The sequence below is a fragment of the Sminthopsis crassicaudata genome, chromosome 6 (assembly GCF_048593235.1).
Source record: "Sminthopsis crassicaudata isolate SCR6 chromosome 6, ASM4859323v1, whole genome shotgun sequence".
In the NCBI taxonomy this organism is placed as follows: Eukaryota; Metazoa; Chordata; class Mammalia; order Dasyuromorphia; family Dasyuridae; genus Sminthopsis; species Sminthopsis crassicaudata.
The window spans coordinates 189,687,357-189,711,826 of NC_133622.1; the positions used below are offsets into that span (position 1 = coordinate 189,687,357).

General features: G+C 39.2%; 1 pseudogene; it reads left to right on the forward strand.

Moving 5' to 3' along the window:
- Positions 1 to 16,421: 16,421 nt before the first annotated feature.
- Positions 16,422 to 18,693, forward strand: LOC141545847 (cyclin-dependent kinase 11B pseudogene; annotated as a pseudogene).
- Positions 18,694 to 24,470: the final 5,777 nt, after the last annotated feature.

Genomic DNA, 24,470 nt, shown 5'->3' on the forward strand with positions numbered 1-24,470 from the left:
AACCTTACTCTCATCAAAATTGGTTCAAAGAAGAAAGAATATATATATATATATATATATATATATATATATATATATACACACACACATATTCAGTTGGGTGTAAAAACCTATCTTACTCAATAAAGAAATGAGAGGGAAAAGAGATAAGAGATATGTGGGAGGGTGATAAAGAGAGGGTAGATTAATGAAAACAGTGGTCAAGAGAAAAACAGATTTTTGAAGAGGGACAGAATAAAAAGAGAGAGGAAAAGATTAATGGAAGAACTTGGAATGGAGGGAAATACACAGTAATCATAACTGTTGATGTATATGGGATAAACTAACTCATAAAATGGAAGCAGAAGGATGGATTAGAAATTAGAATCCAACAATATGTTGCATATAAGAGTCACACTTGAAACAAAAAGACACACAGAGAATTAAAATAAAGGGCTGAAGAAAAAAAGGCAGGTATTGCAATCATGATCTCATGATTGCAAAGCAAAAACAAAAAGAAATCATCAGGGCAACTGTATTGTACTAAAGATACTATAAGCAATGACGTAATGTTAAAAATGTTTACAGCAAATTTCTCTGATAAAGTCCTCATTTCTCAAATGCATTTGAGCTGAGTCAAATTTATATAAAAAATAAGAGCATTTTAAAATAAGCTATTTTCAGAAGAAGAAATCAAAGTAATCTATGGTCATTTGAAAAAGTGCTTTAAATCATTATTGGTTTAAGAATGTAAATTAAAACAATTATGAAAAATCACCTCACATCTATCAGAAATGAGAAATGCTGGAGGGGATGAGAGAAAATAGGTACATTAATGAACTATGGTGGAGAAGTGAACTGGTTCAACCATTTTGGAGAATAATTTGGGAAAGTGCTCAAGGACTATAAAACTGCATGTATCCTTTGATCCAACAATAGCACATGTAGGCCTATACCTCACAAGATCAAAGAAAAAGGAAAAGGACTTATATATATATGAAAAAAAAAACCGATGGCAAGTTTTATATGAACTGATGCAAAGTAAAATGAGTAAAAAGATGATTGTACACAGTAAAAACAACATTTTAATGATGATCAACTGTGAAAAACTTGGCTATTCAGATCCCAGAGAACATTTATACCAAGACAATTCCAAAGGATTCATCATGAAAAATTGCTATCTACTTCCAGAGAGAAAACTGATGAATCCTGAGTGCAAATTGAAGTATCATTTTCTCACTTTTTTTTGCTTTGTTTTTCAATATGACTAATATGGAAGTATGTTTTGCATGATTTGACATGTATAATTGTTAAAATATTGTTTGCTTTCTCAGTTGGTGGGGGGAGAAGTAAGAAGGAAGGAAAGAGTCTGGAAATCAAAATTTAAAAAGAAAAGAATAGTAAAAATAAATACTTTTTTTAAAAAGAGTAAATAACACAGCTGAAATTTAAACCCCATTCCCTGGGTCATTGAAATATATACTTAAAACTAGGGACCATTAAGCCCAAGCTCTCTATTTTACAGATGAAGAAATGGGCCCACAGAGTTCAGTATCCTAGTATTATACAACTAGGACTTTTTAGAAAGGACTTCTTATGATATCTATACCAAGTCCTTTGGTTTACAGAAGAAGGAATAGCTTGGGGGTAAGGATAAATGACTTCCCCAGTATCATCTGGATAGTAAGTGTTACAGATGGGATTTCAATAGAGTCAGAGGACCAGATTTCTATGTTTAGCCTTTTAATTTCTCTCAGCTTCAGATTCTTTGACTTTAAAATGAGAATTTTGACTTTAATGATCTTTCCTTCCAGGGGTAAATCAAAGTTCTGATGATGCTATGAATTATATACTACAGGGGAGAAGGAGGCAAGAAAAAAAGAGAAGTTCAGACCAAGTGCCAGGAGAAATCTGAAGCTTGGAGATCATCTCTAGTGGATTAGAGATGCTTCCTGGAAGAGGAGTGACATTAGAATTGTCCCTTTGAGAGCGAGAGAGACTTCAGTAAGTGGGAATGGGAGTAGGAGAAAGGACACCAAGGATAACACAGTTGAGGTCCAGATACTTAAATCCTGTGCAGGTACTTGAAAAAGGTAGAAGAAAAATGGGGAACAGGAAATAAGTTTGACAAGAATGTAAATTAAGTGAAACTGTCATCTGCGATAAATAGATTAAAGCTTGATTAGGAAGGGTCCTGAAGGCCAACCCAAGGAATTTATACTTTGTTCTACTGTCAGTATAGATGCACTACAGGTTTTTTAGGTTGAAAAATGATAGAGGTTCATAAGATTTGGACCTAAATGGGACTTTTCAACCCAATGTTCTCATAATACAGAAGAAAAAAATTAGACTCTATAGAGGAGAAATAATTTATTTACCAAGGTTCCATAGTTACTACAAATGGAAGAGCCGAGATTTCAAATCAAGTTTTTTGACCCCTAATCTTAGACTCTTTCTGCTATTCAAAGCTGCTTTTCATATCATAGTAAGATTTGGGAAAGACCTGAGCTTAAAAATACCAAGATGCATGCTGGGCCACTGTCAGTTATACTGACCTATCTTGCCACTGAATTCTGATGACCAGAGAAAGATATTGAAGCTGATGACTTTGCACAGCCCTGCCTCACTTAAATGCATTCATTTGCAAGTCTAGACATCCCTTCCTGATGTCATTGGTCCTCTTTGAGAATGAAGGATGAACAACAACGTTTCATAGTGATACATTAGGAAGATTACTCCGGGAGCATGGGTGAGCTATGGATTGTTAAGGAGAGACTAGAAAGGAGGTTATTATACTGGTCCATGGCCGGTAATAAGGCGTGGAGTTAGGGGAAGTGGAAGAGGAAGAGATGGAAAGGAGGAATATTGTGGACACAAATCTTTCCTGTTTTTGCCTTCACCACCTTACTTCTGAATCCTGTTTTCCCAAAATTTTTTTTCAAAGCACAGTTCAAAAGCTATTTCTTCTAGAATGTCTTTTTTTGACCTCCAACTGATAGTGGCCTTGTCAATTAACTTGAATTAATTTTATTTATGTAACACATACATATGTACCTGCTATTTCATTGGATAGAATGGAAGGCAGGAGTTGTTTAATTTTTAGCTCTGCTTCCTCTGCTTCTAAGACAATGCCAAGTACATAGTAGGTGCTTAATGATTGATTGATTTTCTTCTCAAGACATACATGAAGTTAATGATTGAACCAGGCCTGGAATGCAAGTCTTTTGACTCAGATTTACTGTGTTGTGATGCATTTATGAGAGAAAGTCCCCATCTAGCCTCATAGGCCAGGGGATGGGGTAGTAAGAGGAGAACTGGGTTTGAAATTCAAGGACCTTGATTAAAATCCAAGTTCCAACACCTACAATCCATATGATCTTTGGTGAGTCAGTTTTCGTATTGTAAAATGGTATATCTTCAAAATGAGGAGGTTTGACTGGGATTTCTCTAGGGTCCCTTCCAGCCGTGACATTCTGTGCTAAGATTCCTAGAGAGGCACAGAGTCATGTTCTAAACCATTGATCTTCAGAGTTTGTTTATAACTCCATTTCAGACCTAAGGCCATTACTACAAAGCTATCAATACAAAGCTTGTATTTCAAGGAGATTTCTGACACTGAACTCCTTGGCCTTGATGGAAATGCCTACAGTTTCACCATAAACACCTTCTTTATAGGGTGTGCCTGGCTTGTGTAATGGGAAACATATTTGAGCCTCCTTAGGAAAAGATGGGCACTAGATCCAAAGATAGAACATGGCTGGAACAGTAGTGAAGGCTCTCTGTTAGTGAATCCAGTGGCCCTTCAACTTCTTCTTTGAAGAAGGGGTATGAGAATTACCAGTATTAACTTCTATGTACTATGGTGTTCATACTGGAATATAGCTCAGGAAGGCTTGGGCCAAGGGAAATAGGAAACTGAACAATGATCTGGTCCTGGCAAGGCTGGCTGTTTGCTGTGTGCAAATACCTTCCTTTCCCTAGGCTTCAATTTTCATGCCTGCAAAATGGAGGAGTTTGGCCAGATTGAAGCATCGTGGTACCTTGGAAAGAATATTATCTCTAGAGTCAGAAGACCTGGGCGTAAATCCTCCTTTGAGTCTTGCCAATTGTATAACTTTGAACAAATCACTTTAGCATCCCAAACTTCAATTTCCTTATCTGTAAAATAAAGGAGTTGGACTAGATGATCTTTGGGGTCTTTTCTATCTCTAGTTTTATGATCCTTTGCTTCTTACAGTCAATGTTCTAACATCTTTTTTTAATTCTTTTTTTTTTAATTAAAGCTTTTTATTTTCAAACCATATGCAAAATCTTGCATTCCAAATATCCCCCCTCCTTCCCTCCATCCCTTCCTTTATGTGGCAAGTCCAATGTGTTAAATATGTGCAATTCTTCTGTACATATTTCCACAATTATTAAGAAAATTCAGATAAAAAAATGAGAAAGAAAACAAAATGAAAGCAAACACCACAAAAGTGAAAATACTATAACATCCTTTTTAAATAGTATTTTATTTTTCCAAATACATACAACATTCACCTTTGTAAATCCTTGTGTTCCAAATTTTTCCTCCTCCTCAAGACAGCAAGTAATCTGATATAAATTAATCATATGCACTTCTTCTAAACATATTTCCAGATTCATCATGTTGCACAAGAAAAATCAGATTAAAAGAAAAAAAACACAAGAAAAAATAAGCAAATAACAACAAAACAGTGAAAATACAATGCTTTGATCCATTTTGTCTCAATAGTTCTTTCTCTGGTCGTCAATGGCTCTCTCCATCACAAGTCTATGGAAACTGCCTCAAATCACTTCATTGTCTAATATCTTTTTAAAACTTGATCATTCTGTGTTTCAAGGTTACCTTTAGAACCAATATTCTTTACTTCCAGCTCTTAGGTTTTATGTTCTGTGATTCCATTAATTAAAGGATCTGAAATACAATCAGTCTACTTTACTGGGTCTCCTAGAAACACAACTGTCACCTGTTAGGAGAAAGGGTAACCATTTGCATCTTATTATGAATTAGAGAGTTGGATGAATTAGCTGTCTCTTGGAGAGCTGACAATCCAACCTGGAGCAACTAGCTAGTCATTAGCTTTTTAAAGTGTTGCTACAGCCCAAGAGTTGAGTGAGGTTCAAAACCATAGTCCTTGCCTTTAGGAAATTTCCAGTCTGGCTGGAGAGACAAGACAACACCTGGTAAAGAAAAAGGAGAAGATAAGTATGTAATCACTAGTAGCATACATCAATATTTGTATTTCAACACTGCCAACCATCTGCAAGATTGTCTCTGTGGATGCTTCCTTGTTTAATACCTTCTATCCTTCATGCCTTAGAAAAGGTATCCAGTTTTGTAGAGCTGGCCAAAGCCTGCTCTTTGATGCTGTCACTAGCTTTCCAGAGCTGAAAGATTGTCCCTGGTGCCATATTGAAACAGCAGAAGAGGACTTTACAGAGAAGAGTGTGTGGTGTGACCCTAAATGTTTTCTGGGATTAGGAGGAAACTGGGTCTGGGCAAGGGAAGTCATCTGTCATTATGCGAGAGCCAGAATCCCACTAGCATTTTCTTTCTTTCTTTCTTTTTCTTTCTTTCTTTCTTTCTTTCTTTCTTTCTTTCTTTCTTTCTTTTTTCTTCTTTCTTTCTTTCTTTCTTTCTTTTCTTTCTTTCTCTTTCTTTCTTTCTTTCTCTTCTTTCTTTCTTTCTTTCTTTCTTTCTTCTTTCTTTTCTCTTCTTTCTTCTCTTTCTTTCTCTCTCTCTCTCTCTCTCTCTCTCTCTCTCTCTCTCTCTCTCTCTCTCTCAAAAATATCCAAAAGGAAAATATCATGATATTTTAAGAAACATCAGAAATAATCACTTAATATATAAATATATATGTATTTATACTGGGTGTCCCACAACCCTTAATGTAGAGTTGAACTTTGAGTAAAATATCAGGAATGTTACATTACTATTTTACTTAAACTTTAATAGCTTATATTTACATTTTGGTACAACCTGCCTAGTATGTGTACCAAAAACAACCAAAACCAAATTTTATTATATGTCTTTGAAGGATGTTCTTAATGATGTTTTTACTTTTCTTCAATGTGTCCCACTTGACAGGATAGAGTTGAGGACACAATCCAATAAGATAAAGTTTAAAAGGGACTGATGCAAAATCTGACAACTGGATTAAAAAAATCCACTTTACAAGTTCAAAGTAGAGGTGGTATTAGTGATGGAGTCTGTTAGGATTATTAGATGAGAACTCAGGTTGTATGGACAGTGACAAGGTGAGAATTCAGGTTGTCTGGACAATTACAAGGTGAGAACTCAGGTTGACTTGACAGTTCTCTGGCTCAGACCTTTGGCTTGGGCTATTAAAGGGAGTTTACACCTTAAGAATTCTAAGAGGAGCAAGCTCATTGGTTGGAGTACTTCTTCCCAGAATCCCTTGCACTATCCCACGCCCATTCTCTGGGAGGATAAAAGAGGACACCACTCCAGAGATAGGAGAAGACTCTGTACTACATCAGGCTTGATGGGGCTCTCTGCAGGAAGGAAAGTCACTTCTCTGGACAAGAGTTAACGACAACTGCCTGGAGACAACAGTTCTCTACAGGAAGAAGAATCTGTCCGAGAGATTTGAGTTGACACAGCAGATCTCTTCCCAGAGAGCGATCGGCAGCTTCTGGAGACAACAGCACGTTACAATTGGCACCCAACGTGGGGCAGGACCTTTCCTTATTCTGACAAGGACTTATTCTGAGCCCTTCAGAGGAGCTAGACCTGACCATAGCAGGAGTCTTCATTTGAAAAAAGATAGTGATTCACTTGAAAAAGAGCTAGATACCACTACATACTTCTCAGATTGACTAAGATGTCAGGGAAAGATAATGATAAATGTGGGCAAGGATGTGGGAAAACTGGGACACTAATACATTGTTGGTGGAGTTGTGAACTGATCCAACTTTTCTGGAAAGCAGTATGGAACTATGCCCAAAGGGCTATCAAACTATGCATATTCATTGCTCCAATAGTGTTTCTATTGGCCTGTATCCAAAGAGATCATAAAAAAGGAAAAAGGACCTACATGCACAAAAATGTTTGTGCAGCCCTTTTTGTAGTGGCAAGGCACTAGAAACTAAGTAGATGTCCATTAGCTGAATAATGGCTGAATAACTTATGGTATATGAATCCTTATGAAATATTATTATTCTATAGGCAATGACCAGCAAGATAATTTCAGAAAGGCCTGGAGAGACTCACATGAACTGATGCTAAGTGAAGTGAGTAGGATCAAGGGGCCATTGTACACAGCAACAAGAAAATTATGTAATGATCAACTCTGATGGAAGTGTCTCTTTCCAACAAGGAGGTGATTCAGGCCAGTTCCAATGGTCTTGTGATGGAGAGAGCCATCTGCATCCAGAGAGAGAGCTTTGGAGACTGAATGTGGATCACCTTTTTGGTTGTTTGCTTACCTTTTGTTTTCTTTCTCTTTTTTTTCTTTTTTGATATGATTTTTCTTGTGCAGCATAATTATGGAAATATTTATAGAAGAACTGCTTATGTTTAGCACATATTGGATTGCTTGCTCTAGGGGAGAGATGAAAGGAAGAAAAGGAGAAAAAATTTGGAATGCAAGGTTTGGTAAGAGTGAACGTTGAAAACTATGTATATATTTTGAAAATAAAGAGCTATTTTAAAAGACCTGAGGTTTTAGTGGACTGTAAGCTCAATATATCCATAGCCAAAAAAGTGAAAGAATTTGGGCCTCATTGGGTTCACTTATAGCATTATGGTTTGGTCAGCCTACACCTAGAGTACTATGTACAGTTTGGGGCAACATTTTTGGAAGGACATCAATCACCCAGAGAACTTCTTCAAAAAAAGGTACAATAAGAATGGGAAGGGTCTTAGCTTCATAATACCCTAAGAGCAGAACTATGGAACAGAGGGAAGAGAAATTAATTTGAAGGCAGTGGAACTGGATTCAAACTGTCTATACTACACTAGACAAGTCATCTCAGGTCTTTTAGAACTCACTTTATTAAGCTATAAGAAGGACTAGATAACTTGAAGGATCCCTTCCAGTGTCAACTCTATAATATTGTGAACTGGGGGTGTTTAGCCTGGGAAAGAGAAGTTCTGGACCATATGATAAGTGTCTTCAAAGGCCTGAAGACTTGTCTCACGGTATTTGTTCTGCTTGGTCCCAAAAGTCAGAGGTAGAAGCAGTGGGTGTGAGATCTTTAGGAAAGATTTAAGCTTGTTAAAGAGGCAATACTAGTGCAGGTCTCAGGACTGAGGGCCCTTCTGAGACTCTGGGGTTCTGTTTCCCCTATGAGATAATGAGATTTTTGAGGAAAGAGTCAGGTTCTGTTCTTGTTCCTCCTATTCCCCCCAATTCTCTGAGTCTGCTTGTCTCTTGCAGACTGTAAGCTCACTGAAGGCAGGCTCTAAATACATTCTTTGTCTTTGGCAGTGTAGCTTGGTACCCAGGCAGAACTCATGACATACTTGGAGTCTCCCCCATTAGAGAGTAAGCTTCTTGAGGGTAGAGAAGGTCTCATTTTTGTGTTTAGCATAATTCTTGGCACCTAGTAAGGCATAATAAATGCTTGTTGAAGCACTGATTGATAAATGAATAAATTTGTTACTCAGAACCATTCTGAAATCAGATGGAAAATCTGAGGATTGGAAACTCTCTACCATTTTGGGGAGGTGGTGGCGTAGAAGAAGAAGGCATTGTCAGAGCAGGAAATCTACCTCAGCTGGGAAAGGGGGAGGGAGATTCTAGTCCATCAAAGCCCCTATTCAGCATAGCCTGGGCTGGCCACACGCATCTCCTAGCACTTCCCTATGCCTTAAGTTGTGGGTCGACCCGGGCCAGAATGTCTGACAATTTCTTCAGTCTGACTCTTCCCTGGGGAAAGCTAGTGCAGACCCGAAGCCTTTTGGGTGATCACTTCAGCAGACCCTCCCCCTTCCCCCAGGACCCCACACTCTGTTCCTTCTAATCGAAACAATATCGCATTATAGCTTGAGCCTTCTTGGTTCTATCTGTTTTCTCTCAAAGAGTATTTGTTTTATATCTGACATGTTTATATATGGTAACTGTTTGTTAAAGAAATCTGTCAGCGTAACTGCCTGGCCGGAAACTCTTGGCCCAAAGCCAGAAAGGCCTTCCTTGAAAACCCTTCTTCACGAGGGGACCCAGGGGTTGGATGCCTACCCAGAAAAGGGACAGTGTTAGCCTCCATGGGAAGGGCTTCATGGGAAAGAACCTGGTTTGTACTCGCTGAAGACCTGTCCAGGAGTCATCTGGGAGTGGTTCTCCCCCTCCCCAGCCCCCCAGCAAACATTCCGAGCAGGACTCACCCTTTGTCCCAAATCAGGGAACGACATTTATGAGCTGCTGCTGAATGGGACCAGAAGGTCCTTTAAGAAAGCAGAAAATATGTACAGTTTTGATCATATCAGGGGGACATTTCCGAGAAAGAGACATCTTTGGTGTAGGATCAGGGAGGAGGAAAAGAAAATAAGGAGCCTCTCTTTTATCTGTTTTTAGGGAGCTGAGCCACCTTTTATTCTCTGGCCAGGAAAGCTTTTCAAAGACAGACACAGGGCAAAACACCGACAACAGCAGCTTGTATTTCTCCAGGACTTTGCAGTTTGTAAATTGCTCATGTTTTGTAGACACTCCCTTTTCTATAGCATTTCATGGGATGTGGAATGCTTTCTCACCTCCACTCTGTGGTGGTAATGGTGGAGAGTAAAAAGATTCCTTTTTTTCCCCCAGTGATTGAGACAATTGGAGTTTAGTGACTTGCCCAAGGTCACACAGTTAGTAAATGTTAAGTGTTTGAAGCTGGATTTAAACTCCAGTTCCTCCTGACTCCAGAGTTGGGTGCTCTATGCACTGTGTCATCTAGGTGCCCCTGAAAGGGATTATTATTATTATTATCATTTTACAGAGCAGAAAAGAGGTGAAAAATACAAAGAGGGATGCCAGGATCCTTAGCTGGTACCATAAGTGGGCGGAGTGCTAGTTCTGGAGTTAGGAAATCCTGAGTTTAAGCACTGTCTCAATGACTTCCTAGCTATATAATCCTGGGCAAGTTACTTTACTTTTCTCAGCTTCAGCTTCTTCACAATGGGGATAAAAACAGCAAACTCCCAGGGTTGTTGTGAGAGTTGAATTAGATAATAGATGTGAAGTGCTTTGAAAACTTTAAATCCATCTATCCATCCATTTGCCCATATTCCCATATATCCATCCATTCACCCATCTATTCATCTATCCATCTCTTTCTCCACTCAACTATCCATCATCCATCCACCTATTTATCCATTAATCTACTCATCTTCCCATCTATTCATTCATTCATTCACCTGTCATATCTCTCTCTTTCCATCCATCTTCCCATCTATTCATCCATCTATCTATCTATCTATCTATCTATCTATCTATCTATTTATCTATCTTTCACTATCTCTATCTCAGTGTCTGAAAAATAGTAGACTCTTAATAAAGGTTGTAGAATGAATGAACAAACCCAGCATTTGAAATCCAAATAACTGGACTTGAACCCTTGCTTTACTGCTTACTATCTTTGTGATTTTGGGCAAGTGCCTTTCCTACTCTGAATCTGTCTCCTCTTCTATACAATGATTATCTGGTCATTGGACAGAGATTGGACAAGATAAATGGTCTTCCAATTCCCTTCTAGCTTTAAGTCTATTCTCTATAAACCCAGGTCTCTGGACTCTGAATCTAGAGCTCTTTTTACTATTAGTATACCACTCCCCAGAAAGTATTGTTGTTCTTTATTCATATCACCTTAAGAAAAGTGTGCACCCATACTTATACCTTTGGAATCTAATACTTAATGTGCAACAAGAAAATGGTATTTACACACATATATTGTATCTGGGTTATATTGTAACACATGTAAAATGTATGGGATTGGCTGTCATCGGAGGGAGGGTGTGGAGGGAGGGGGGGATAATTTGGAAAAATGAATACAAGGGATAATATTATAAAAAAATTACTCATGCATATATACTGTGGAAAAAAATTCTAAATTAAAAAAAAAAAGTGCACCCCAGACACAGCAAAGAAATAAGATGTCACCATGGTGGATAGATCTAAGTTAGTGAGATTTGTATATTTATAGAATTTTGCATTTGGAAAGCACCCCATGGTCATAGAAAGTTAGAGTTGAAAGAGATCTTTGGGATCATGAGAGTAGGAACAGCCAGTTTATCTGGTAGTATATGTCAGCTTATTTTATATTCTGCAACTTTACCCAAGTTGTTAATGATTTCAACTAGTTTTTCAGTTTATTCTCTAGGATTCTTTAAGTGTACCTATTATATTATCTGCAAAGAATAGTATAGACGTATCCCACCATCTAACACAATTCCCTGTACTTAACAGGTGTTTAATAAATGTTGGTTGAATAAATGAAGAAACCAAGATCCAGAAAATGAAATAGATCTGTCCAAGGCAATGTAGCCATTAAGTAGCAGGGCTAAGTCTAGTAGTACCCAAATCTCTTGCTTCTCAAATTGATGTTTCTCAGCCTTATAGAAACATTTCCACAGGAGTATTAGCATGGCATAGTATATAGTGGAAGGCATATTGGCTCTGGAACCAGGAGACTGGGGATCCCGGCCTCATGTTCATCACTTAATGCTTCTGTGATGTTGAGCATCATTGAGGAAACAATGGAGATGTGTACGGTGGATATGAGCAGGGCTGTAACACAACCCCAATGAGAACTCCAAACAACTGGAACGAACACTATTATTGGAGATACATACAATGGAAAAAAAGAAGATAGGCTATCATGGGGAAAAAAACAAAGATGGATAGCCTGGTTATTTTCTACTGGTGTTCTTTGAAATGTCAAGAGAAATCATTGAAGGTTCCCAGCAAGATGAGAACCTGAAGAGAGGGCAGGAGAAGGCTAAAGGATAAAATATTTGTTAAAAAAAAACAACAACAATTTTTTTTAAATTATATATATATATATATATTTTATAATATTATCCCTTGTATTCATTTTTCCAAATTACCCCCCCTCCCTCTATTCCCTCCCCCCGACGACAGGCAATACCATACATTTTACATGTGTTACAATATAGTCTAGGTACAATACATGTGTGTGAATATCATTTTCTTGTTGCACAATAAACATTAGAATCCGAAGGTACATGCAACCTGGGCAGACAGATATTAGTGCTAACAATTTACATTCACTTCCCAGTGTTTCTTCTCTGGGTGTAGCTACCTCTGTCCATCATTGATCAACTGGAAGTGAGTTGGATCTTCTTTATGTTGAAGATTTCCACTTCCATCAGAATACATCCTCATACAGTATTGTTGAACAACAACAATTTTAATGTTCAAAACTTTGTTCTGAGAAATTTTAAAAAATATTTAAAAATTAAAGCAATTATTAAAGATATTTTACCCAATTATATGCCAATAAATCTAACAATCTAAGTGAAATAGATGTTTGCAAAAAATCTAAATTGCTCAGATTAACAGAAGAGGAAATAAAATACTTAAATAATCAAGTATAAGGGAAAAAAAATTTAAAAGCTATCAATGAATTTCCTAAGACATAATCCCCAGGACCAGATAAATTCACAAGAGCATTTTACTAAACATTTAAAGAGCAATTAATTCCAATACTATATAAACTATTTAGAAAAATAGACACAGAAAGCAATCTATTAACTTACTTTTAGGGTGCAAATAAGATGCAAATAATGGTGCTAATACTTAAACCAGGAAGAGCTAAAACAGAGAAAGATAATTTTTACCAATTTCCCTAATGAATATTTATGCAAATTTAAAAATAAAATACAACTAATGAAATTACAACAATATATCATAATGATCTCACACTATGACCAGGAATGCAGGGTGGTTCACTATTAGGAAAACTAATAGCATAATTGACTCTAATAAATAACAAAATCAAGAGAAATAACATAATTACAGATAAAACTTTTGACAAAATACAACATTTATTCCTATTACAAAACACTGGAGAGTATAGAAATAAATGGGACTTTTCTTAAAATGATAAGTAGGATCTTTCTAAAACCAGCAAGAAGTATTTTCTGCAATGGGGCTAAACAAGAAACTTTTCTAATAAGACTAGAGTAAAGCAAGAATGCTCACTATCATCATTATTATTCAATTTTGCATTAGAAATTCTAGTTATAGCAATAAGAGGAGAAAAAGAAATTGAAGGAATTAGAAAGGCAAGGAGGAAGCAAAATTTCTATTCTTTGCAGATAATATAATAGATATACTTAGAAAATCATAGAGAATAAACTGAAAACTAGTTGAAATCATTAACAACTTGGGTAAGGTTGCAGAATATAAAATAAGCTGACATATACTATCAGCATTTCTACATGTTACTAACAAAGTCTAGCAGCAAGGGAAAAAAGAGAAATTTAACTTAAAATAACTATAGATAATATACAATACTTAGGAATATGCTTGTCAGAACAAACCCAGGAACAATATGAGCACAATTGCAAAATAATTTTCACATAAACTTTCTTTTTTTTTTTCAGTTTAATTTTTATTTTATTTTATAATTATAACATTTTTTTGACAGTACATATGCATGGGTAATTTTTTACAACATTATCCCTTGCACTTACTTCTATTCAGATTTTTTCCCTTCCTCCCCCAACCCCCTCCCCCAGATGGCAAGCAGCCTTATATATGTTAAATATATTACAGTATATTCTAGATACAATATATGTGTGTAGAACCGAATTTTTTGTTGCACAGGAAGAATTGGATTCAGAAGGTAAAAATAACAGTTTACATTCATTTCCCAGTGTTCCTTTTCTGGATGTAGCTGGTTCTGTCTATCATTAATCAATTGGAATTGGATTAGCTCTTCTCTATGTTGAAGAAATCCACTTCCATCAGCATACATCCTCATACAGTATCATTTTTCATATAAACTTTCACAGAAAATAGAAAAATATTAATTGCTTATAGATAGGCCAAGCCAATATAATAACAATGGCAATTCTACCTAATTAGTTTTCTCAGTGCCATACCAATCAAACTACCAAAATTAGTTTATAGGCCTAAGAAAAAAATCATAAACAAAAACTCACCTGGAAGAACAAAAGGTCAAGAATGTCAAGGGAATCAATAAAAATAAATGGGAAAGAGGATGGCTTAGCTGTACCAGATCTCAATTCACAAACCAAGGTAGCAATCATTGAAATAATCTTGTGCTGGCTAAGAAATGGATCAGTGTGATAGATTAGTTTACTCATTTATTTAATATTTTAAACAGTTACATTCAAAACAATTTTTTTTACATTTTTTTTTTTTTTATTTTGAGTTCTAGGTTCTCTCCTTTATCCCCTCCCCCACAATTTGGAGACCACATATGAAGTTATGCAAAACATTTCCATAAAAGTTAACATAGATCTCCCACCCTAATGAAAATAAAAGTTGGTAGATTAGTTTAAATATTCCATACACAGTAGCAAATGATCAGAGTAATCTGGTGTTTCATAAGTCCAAAGATTCAAGCTTTTGGAACAGAAAATCAGTATTAGGAAAACTGAAAATCAATTTGGCAGAAACCAGGTGTAAACCAACATCTCACACCATTTGCCAAGATAACAACAAAATGAGTACATGATTAAACCACAAACAACTTAGAGAAATAGTTTATCTGTCAGAGCTTTGAATAAGGTAAGAATTTATGCTCAGTCAAGACAGAGTATTATGGGATGTAAAAGTAGATATTTTTGATTATATTAAATTAAAAAGGTTTTGCAGAAACTGAACCAATGCAGCCAAGATTTGACAGAAAGTAAAAAACTGGGGAAATTTTTTTAATGGCAAGTTTTTCTGATAAAGACCTCATTTCTCAAATATATATGTAGAATCAAATCAAATTTATAAGGATACAAGCCATTCCCCAAATGATAAATGGTCAAAGGATAAGAACAGGTAGTTTGCAGAAGTAGAAATCAGTTATAGTTATATAAAACTATTCTGTTTTTCTATTATATTTATATATAGAATATAAATATATTCTTTATTTATATAAAAATATAATCACTATTGATTAGAGGAATACAAATTAAAACAATTCTGAGGTATCACCTCTCACCTATCAGATTGGCTAAAATAGCAGAAGAGGAAAATGACAAATGATGAAGAGGATGTGGAAAAACTGGGACACTAATGTAGTGAACTTCTCTAGCCATTCTGGAGATCAATTTGGAACTATACTCAAAAGGCTATAAAACTGTGCGTTCTCTTTGAACCAGCAATACTACTACTAAATATGTATACCAAATAGAGTTTTTATTTTTGTTTTTTAGGAAAGAAAAAGGAACTATATGTACAAAAATATTTATAACAGATCTTTTTGTGGTGGTAAATAATTTGAAATAGAGGGGATGTCCGTTAATTGGGGAATGGCTGAACAAGTTGTAGTATATGATTGTAATGGAATTTTGGTATGCTCTAAGAAATGACCAACAGGATGATTTCAGAAAAGCCTGAAAAGACTTACATGAACTGATGCAAACTGAAATGAACAGAGCTAGGAAAATATTGTACACAGTTACAGTAATATTGTACAATGATCAACTGTGAATAATTTAGTTAATCTAAGTAATAGAATGACCTAAAACAACTCCTAAGAACTCATGATGAAAAATGCTGTCCACTTCCAGAGAAAGAACTAATAGAGTCTGAATGCCAATTGAAGCACACTTTTTTTTTTTAAACTTTCTTTACTTTTCTTGGGGTTTTTTTTGTCTGTTTCCCCCCACCCCCCACAACATGACTAATATGTTTTTCATGTCTGCACTTGTATAACCTCTAAACATTCCTTTTCTTTTTAATCAGGGAGGTGGAGATTCTGGCAGGGAGGGAATTTGGAGCTCAAAGTTTAAAAAAAAAATGAATGTTTAAATTTTTATTTGTACTTGGAAAAGATTAAACTATTTGGATACATGTTTAAAATTTTTTTTTAACATTCTCCCCCCACCCCGTGCGCTGGTGCCCCCTCCCCCCCAAAAAAAGGGTTAAGTGACTTGTCCAATCACTGGCCGGAAGAGGAGTTTCTTTGCGTCAGGAAACAGGGAGAGAAGTGAAAGGAAAGCCTATTAAACCAGCTGCCAGAGAGGTGTGAACAAGAGGATGGCAGGGTCACACAGCTAGGTAATATTCCTTTAAAAAAATTGAGTCCCAAATTCTTTCCCTTCTAGGGAAAATGCTTAGAAAACAATGAAAAGCTTAAGTCTGATCTCCTCACTCACTCTTTCCCCCTGCCCCCCGTGCTCCCTTTCCGTGCCCCTCCTCCCTTCTCCTTCCCGTCTTAGTCAGAGCACTTAGCTCACTTTACTCATTTCTCTTGGTTGCTTAGTTGGAGTAGCAGCAAAAGGCCGTGGCTCCGGCCAGTTTTTGGTTTAGCTCCAAAAATAAAAAATGAGTAATCAAAAGAATTCTTGGAGAGTGAAAACTTTAGATGAAGTTCTTCAGGAGAAGAAGGGAAGGAAGGAACAAGAAAAAATGGACGAGGCTAAGGGCATGAAAAATTCCCACGATCTGGATTCCCTCCACGAGGAAGAACTGAGAGATCCCTGGGAGACAAGATCCAGGAATTCCCTTCGCAGGAGGGAAGATGCCTCTTTGGCTGTCACACCTGCTCGGTCCACGTTACCAGAAACAAACTCTCTTCCCTGGACAAAGAAACGCCGATGCCGCGGTCATTCAGAAGAAGGTCGCAAGCGTGCCAGGATGGAAACGCGGGAGCGAGAAGCCGAGCGTCGGGCCCAGCTGGATGAAGTGCTTCCAGAATGGGAGAGGCGGAAAAGGAGGGAGAGGGCCCGAGAGCGTTATGGGAGGGAGAGCCATCCTGTGGAGGCGCCGCCCCAGAAGGGAGAGCGAGAGTGGACCATGAGGGAGCAGCAGCAGCAGCAAAGGGAACCGGAGCGGGAGAACCGGGAGGAGCAGGACAGGCGCAAAGAACCGGAGGCCGGAAGAGGAGTTTCTTTGCGTCAGGAAACGGGGACAGAAGTGAAAGGAAGCCTATTCAACCAGCCGCCGAAGAGGTGTGAACAAGGGGATGACAGGGAGCCGAGCAAAGAGGAGAAACTGGAAGAGAGGGATCTTCTTTCTGGTTTACACGATATAAATGACAGGGAGAGGACGCCCAGTTCAGCTGAGTCCTCCTCAGTAGAATCGGGATGTGGCTCTGAGGAGGAAGAAGGGAACAGCTCAGAAGAGGAGGAGGACACAGGAAGCAATTCTGAGGAACTATCTGAGCAGTTTTCTGATAGTGTGAGTGAAGAGGAAGAGAAAGGAGGCCAAAGGTTAGTTGTTAGGGAGTCAATATTTGATCGACATTTCAGAGAGATGGAAGAAGTACTTCCGAGAGAACTTCACAAAAATGACTCCGACAGGAGGCCACAACTCAGTGGTCGAATACAAGGAGATGATGGCCCAGACAATCCAACAAATCCTACAGAGATGAAACGGGAGCCCCCCACATGTTTTCCTGCCTTCCAGGGTTGTCGGAAACTGGATGAATTCCTGTGTCTGAACAGGATAAACGAGGGCAGATATGGTGTGGTATACAGAGCAAAGGATAAAAAGACCCATGAAATTGTGGCTCTGAAAAAATTGAAAATGGAAAAGAAAAAAGACGGCTTCCCAATTAACTTCCTCAGGGAAATCAATATCATGCAGAAAGTTCAGCACCCCAATATTGTCGCTGTCCGGCAGATCGCGGTGGGCAGCCATTTGGACGAGATTTATATTGTAATGAATTACGTGGAGCAAGACCTCAGGAAGTTCATGAATACCATGAAGCGGCCCTTCCTGCCAGAGGAAGTGAAAACGCTGATGATTCAGCTCGTTCGGGGAGTGAAGTATCTCCATGACAACTGGATCCTTCATCGGGACCTCAAGCCTTGCAACTTGCTCCTCAGTAACTCGGGCATTTTAAAAATCGGTGATTTGGGGCTGGCCAGAAAATATGGCAACCCGAGAAAAGCCTACACTTCCGTGGTGGTGTCCCTGTGGTACCGGGCTCCCGAGTTGTTACTCGGAGCCCAGGAATATTCCACCGAGATAGACATGTGGTCAGTGGGCTGTATATTTGGAGAGCTCTTATCCAAGGCGCCTCTATTTCGAGGGAAATCAGAGATTGACCAGATCAACAAAATCTTTAAGAAGCTGGGAACTCCAACTGAGAAGATTTGGCCCGGTTACAATGACCTACCGGTAGTGAAGAACGTAACGTTTGAATATCAACCCTCTAATCAATTAGCGACAAGATTCGGGGCCCTTCTCTCTGACCGGGGCTTCGAACTGTTGAACGAGTTATTGATCTACGACCCCAGGAAGAGGATCAACGCACAAGACAGCCTGGCGCATGAATACTTCAGAGAAAGCCCACTTCCAATTGACCCCTTCATGTTTCCCATGTGGAGGCCCAAGATCGAGTAGAACAGTCTCACACGAGGCCTAGGGCTCCAGAAGGACTTGATCGTAGCCAGATTATAACGGGAGACCCAGGCCGCCATCTCACCGTCATCAACCAGGGAAATGTTCAGCTGGGCAGTTCACACAAACTTCACACCAGGCCACAGAGCACAGGCAACCGGGAGGGAATTACAACCGGACCTAGCGAGGGGCACGGGGGACAGGCTGGGGTGGAGGGGCTGGAGGACAGGCCTCGGGGGTCCTTCTGCTCCCCCACGGGGCACGTGCAGCTGAGAAAGACAGAGGGGACGGAGGGGGACGCCCTGCAAACGTGAGAACGTGTGTGTGTTGTTATTTATTACATGATTTTACCAACTAGAGTTTTTCTGTTGACCCCTTTCTTCTGGACCCCAACGTGCTGGAGGTGGGGGGTGGGGGGAGATCCTTTGGGGGAGCCGGAGCCCGCCGTCCCTGCGGTCACCCCCGAGCGCCGGCCGCTCCCTCCCGCGCGGAGAGGCTGCTTACAAAGGCCCGAGTGTTGCGAATCAAGTCCGTTTTGTCTTCGCAGTAAAACTGGAGTCGAGGAAGGTTTTTTTCCCCTTTCCTGGAGACACCGTGCCCCGTTTCCAGCCCCGCGGGGACGGCGCGCGATCCCCGGGCCGCTGGTTGGGAAGCCCGAACAAAAGCGACTTTATTGTCCCTGGAGTAGAGGGTGGAAAGCGCCGGAGCTTTGGGGGGGGGGGAGGGGGCAGCTAGCCCGGTGCAAGATGAGCATGGGTGTCGGGACAAAAAACGGAGAATGCGGACTTTTCGGAGCGACGATCTGAGCAGTTTTTTGATGGAATGAGTGATGAGGAAGGAGACCAGAGCTCTTCCCACCGTTAGACTCTCCCTCCCCGTCCGGCCCTTCCCTCTGCCCCATCCCCCCCCCCCCTCCTGGGCCCCTTGTCCCACCCTCGATCACACCTCTTCTCCCTCCTCCCTACCCCTCCTCCCCAGCTCTCCCCTGGGCCCCATCTTGCCAGGCAGGAAACTTCAGATAGATTCACACTGATCGACTCTAGGAGGGAACGAGCTCTTCTCACGTTCCATTTACTGTTTTAAAGAGGGCAGTGCTACATTCTTTCGGTCTGTTCATTCATTGATTCACTTCATTATTCCTTTAGAGCTGGAGGGAGAAGCAGTCTGTGGTACGGAATAACATATAGGACAAGAAGCTGGGTTAGAATACCCTGTCCCACTGGTGCTTCCCACGGGGTCTTCCTGGATAAGTCATCTAACATCTCTGAGCCTCAGTTTGCTCATCTTTAAAAAGAGGGAAATGAACTTGATGGCTTTCAATTGATTATTTTCCAATCAGTTAACGTTTATGGCTCCCACCAGCGCTAGATCCTAGGAGAATTTTCTTTCCCCATTAGGTTTGGCTGGTGGGGACTATTTTTCTGTTCATATGTCCCACTGACTAGAGTGTGGCAGATACTTATGAAATGATGGTGTTTATTTGTTTACCCTTTTTTTAATTTGTGAGAACTCCCAAGGAGAAATCTCCATTCACCAGTAGAATGTGGCAGGTACTTAGTAAATGATTGTGAGTTGTTGTGGTTTTTAACCTATTTTTTATTTGTAGTGTTACCATATGGAACTCCCAAGGAGAAAACTTCCCCATTCAACAGAGTAGATCATCATCTTCTCCACAACAGAAGTTTTTTGTTTTTGTTTTTTTTTTCTTTTTCCAGTCGCCTGGGACACTGAGGCAAAGTTACCTGTCCAGAGTCACACAACCTGTATGTGTCATAGATCCTTTGGCTCTCCACACAATGACACTGCCTGTCTTGATTGATTTTTCAGATTCATTTGATGCAAATGACTTGTATTTAGTTGTTTTCTTGTCCTTATCAGACTAACCTTCTTGAGAGCAGAGACTGTATTTTTACCTCCTCTCTTCTTCAGTTCTTTCCCCATCCCACGAGGACTTTGGGCTAGATAGCTCTAAAGTTACTTCCAGCTCTAAACTGCAACTTGGTTCATGAAATGCATGTCTAATAATCAGAGCTGTAACTATGATGGAGTGACTGGGGTTTTGATTCAGGGCTACTTCGGTAATTTGCCAGAAATAATTAGTTAAAATAGGGAACTACCAAAGTGAGCTCTCCATCTTCTCCCAAAGATTTATGTCGCTCTTTCCACATATCTGACAACTGAATTTGTCTTAAAAAATTGATTTGGGGACATATTTCATGCTGCTGTTGCATCTAGCATTTTAGGTTAGTGAGAGTTCGGATGGTAGAAACAGTCATGTGTCAGAGGAATTTTTAGAGAGGAGGGGAGCGAGTCTGTTCAAATATCCAAATCACATTTCTGATAAATCAAGGCCTGACTGAAACACTAGGATTTGAGGCCTTGGTAAAGGGTCTAGCAAGATGCTTCCTATCAGAGGGCTGGGCTAAGGCTCATTCTACCAAGTTTGGGTTTTATCAGCTACTCATACTTTGTTTTCAATTGCCACTTCAGCTAATCAAGACAGGCCCATGAACTAACCTCAGTCCTTACTGCTAAATTATTTGAGCTCACTACATAATAAATGCTATTGTCTGGTGTAGTCCATTCAAATCATTTTGGTTAGGTCAAGTAAATCAACCATTCCCTAGTCTTCCTGGATTCCAGCCTGCATTGGCTATGCTGATGGGGAGAGGAGAGGAGACCTGGGCCTTCAAGCAGTTCAGAATCCGAAGATCTTGGCCACCGGGAGCTCACAAACTGGGGGAGACAGAGGAAGAACAACCCCATATGGAGGAATAAGTACTATGTGTCTGGCACTGTACTAAGCATTATTATTTTTTTTAGTAATTTTACAATGTTGACAATTGCCAAACCTTTTGTTCTAATTTTTCCCCTCCCCCCCAGATGGCAGGTTGACCAATTCATGCTAAATATGTTAAAGTATAAATTAAATACAATATATGTATACCTGTCCAAACAGTTGTCTTGTTGTACAAAAAGAATTGGACTTTGAAATAGTATACCATTAGCCTGTGAAGGAAATTAAAAATGCAAGAGGACAAAAATAGAGGGATTGGGAATTCTATGTAGTGGTTCATTGCATTATTACAAATATTACCTCACTTGATCCTCACAACAACCCAGAAGAGATATTATTATTTCCATTTTGCTGTTGAGGAAACTGAGGTAAACAGAGATTATTTAACCTTGCCTAGTAACAAGTCTAACAGCTTGGCAATATCCACAGCTGAACTTGAGCTCAGGTTCAAACAGCTGCTCTTATTAACAACCGCATAATATATTCACTTAACATTTACAGTTCACTAAGTGTTTGCTTCCTAATTGACTTCCTTCTGTAATCCATACTTTATATAGCTGTCAGTGGTATTTATAAACTCCAGGTCTTTCCTGATCAATAAATTCCACTGCCCCCCTGAGACTGAAGTACAAATTTCTCCATCAGACATTGAAAACCCCTCACAGTTTCCTCCTAAATTTATTGTACATTATTCTCCAATACTCAATCTACTTTACAGTATATATCACATTTAATCTCTTGCCTCCATGCCTTTGTACAAGAAATCCCCATGCCTGGAATGCCCTTTTTACCTCTGCCTCTTAGAAATGATAAATTCCTTTAAATCATAGCTCAAATGCCAGTCTTGCTTTATTTAGGCTGTAGATCTGTTGGCCACTTATCCTGATATTAATCTCACATTTATTTTCTATATACTTTGTTTATGCTTGTGTGTGTGTGTGTGTGTGTGTGTGTGTGTGTGTGTGTGTGTGAGTACATGTGTGTTGTCTCCCATAACAGGATGTTAGTTCCTCTAGGGTAGATCTTTCATTTTTGTCTTGGTTATTTCTAGTGCCTAGCACTGGGATTAGATAGTAGGAGCTTAATAAATGCTTCCTGACTGTTTTCATTGATGTCTCATTTAATCATTACTAAAAACTGGAAGTAGACAGAGCAGTTCTTAGTATGTGAACTTTACCAACAAGGGAGCTTTGAGTAAGAAGGCTAGCCCAAGGTCTGGCTATGACTGATGAAATGGAGACTGGGACACAGATCTTTCTGATTTCAAATCCAACACTCTTTGTATGCTTCTAAGTAGGAAGAGGATGGAAATTCAGAACAAGGTGAGATAGCAGTTGAACAGGAGTTGAAGAAAGAGTTTTTGAGGTTGTGGGGTAGGAGCTGGGCAGGTTTTGGAATGGAGGAGAGAGGAGAGATCCTTAGAAATGGTCCATCTCAGGGATCTAGATTCCACTGATCTGTGGTCTACTTTTTAGGCCAGTTCCTTTCATGAAACTGGTCCAAGGGGCCTATTTTTGCCTCTTTGACCTTTACTTTCTCTATTCACAGATTAGAGAGGATGTATGATGAAAGAAAGAGTTAAAGATTTCACCTTCAAACTGGAAAGAACTGAATTCAGGTCCTGCTTCTCATACATGCTAACCATGTGACCCTACACAAGTCACTTAATCTGGATGTGCTCCAGAAAACTATAAGGCTTTAAACTGCAGAGAAATTACCGATTGTGCCCTTGTAGAAGGGAGCTTTCTCTCCCATACTAACCAACATAGGTTCAACTTCCATTCATATGACTTATCAATTTAGAGCAGCATAACTTTTAGGGTCATTTAATAGTTTTCAGACTTTTTGGACTCAGGACTTGAACACTTTATCTCCCCACACTCCACCCAAGACCTTATGCTTTTGTGCATAGTCCTGTTGATATTTATTTATTTTTTGTTTGTTTGGGGTTTCATTGCAAGGCAATAGAGGTTAAGTGACTTGCCCAGTGTCACACAGTCTGGAAGTATTAAGTATCTGAGGCTATATTTGAGTCAGGTTTTCTTCCCTCCACAGACCCTGCTCTATCCACTGTGTTCTCTAGCTGCCCTTTTGTTGATATTTAGAAATTAAATTATTAAAAATGAAAACATATCAGTATCATGATACTGAATCAATAAACATTTAATAAGTGCCTACTCTGTGCCAGGCACTGTGCTAAGCATGAAGGGAACAAAGAAAGATAAAAGATGAATTTTGCTCTTCAGGACCTCCCAGCCTAGAAATTCACTGGATAATTTGATCAAAGAAGCCTTTAAATCCCACTCAGAGATCCTGAAGCCTCGTGGATCTTCCAGACCACCAAGTTCATTTGATTCCCAGAAGTCCAAGATAGACTGGCTCCTATCCCTAAAGAATTCCCTCTCTCCTTCTATTGCCACTCTCTGCAGATGCAGGAACTCAGCCCTCTGCACCCTTCTTCCTTTCCCAATTCTTCCTGATTCCACACCTTCCAGGATACAGGAGACTTTTTTCTTTCTTGAATTTATTCATAAAGGACAAGAGAATGCAAATTCAGGTATAAGACACGAGAAGATCATTAGCTGAACTTTGGAAAGAAAATTCACCAGTTCCAGACTAAGGGGCCCCTCAGCCTTCTATCCTAATCTTTAACTCAAATGTTTCTCTAGGCAGAGCTTTCCACAATGGGAGCCTCTATACCACATCCAGCTCCCTGGTCTTCTCCCTGCCCCCAAAAATGTTCTTTGTTTCCAGAACTGTCTCTTTTCTTCTACTCTTAGTGAATTCAGAAACCTCTCAATGATTTGGTGGGTTTTGTGGGCTGGACTATTCTTTCTTATTCCATAATCCTTCTGCCCAAAATTTGGGAGATGATAGAATCATCCTTGAAATATTTTCTGGTGGCTTGAATATCATAGTAATTCTACCTACAACTACTCAGCATACTACCCAACAAATGGGGTATAATTCCCAGTCAGCCAATCACAAAGTAATTGCTCCTGCCTTTACTCCACCATCTTGGCTCCACTTCCCACAAAGTAATTGTTAATTCTTTACTCCGTGCCTGCCCTTGTTCTGGGGATAGAAGGAAAGGCAAAAACACTGTCCGTGGCTTCAATGAGCTCCTCAACAACATGAAAACAAGTAGGTACATATATGGTGTATGCAGAATA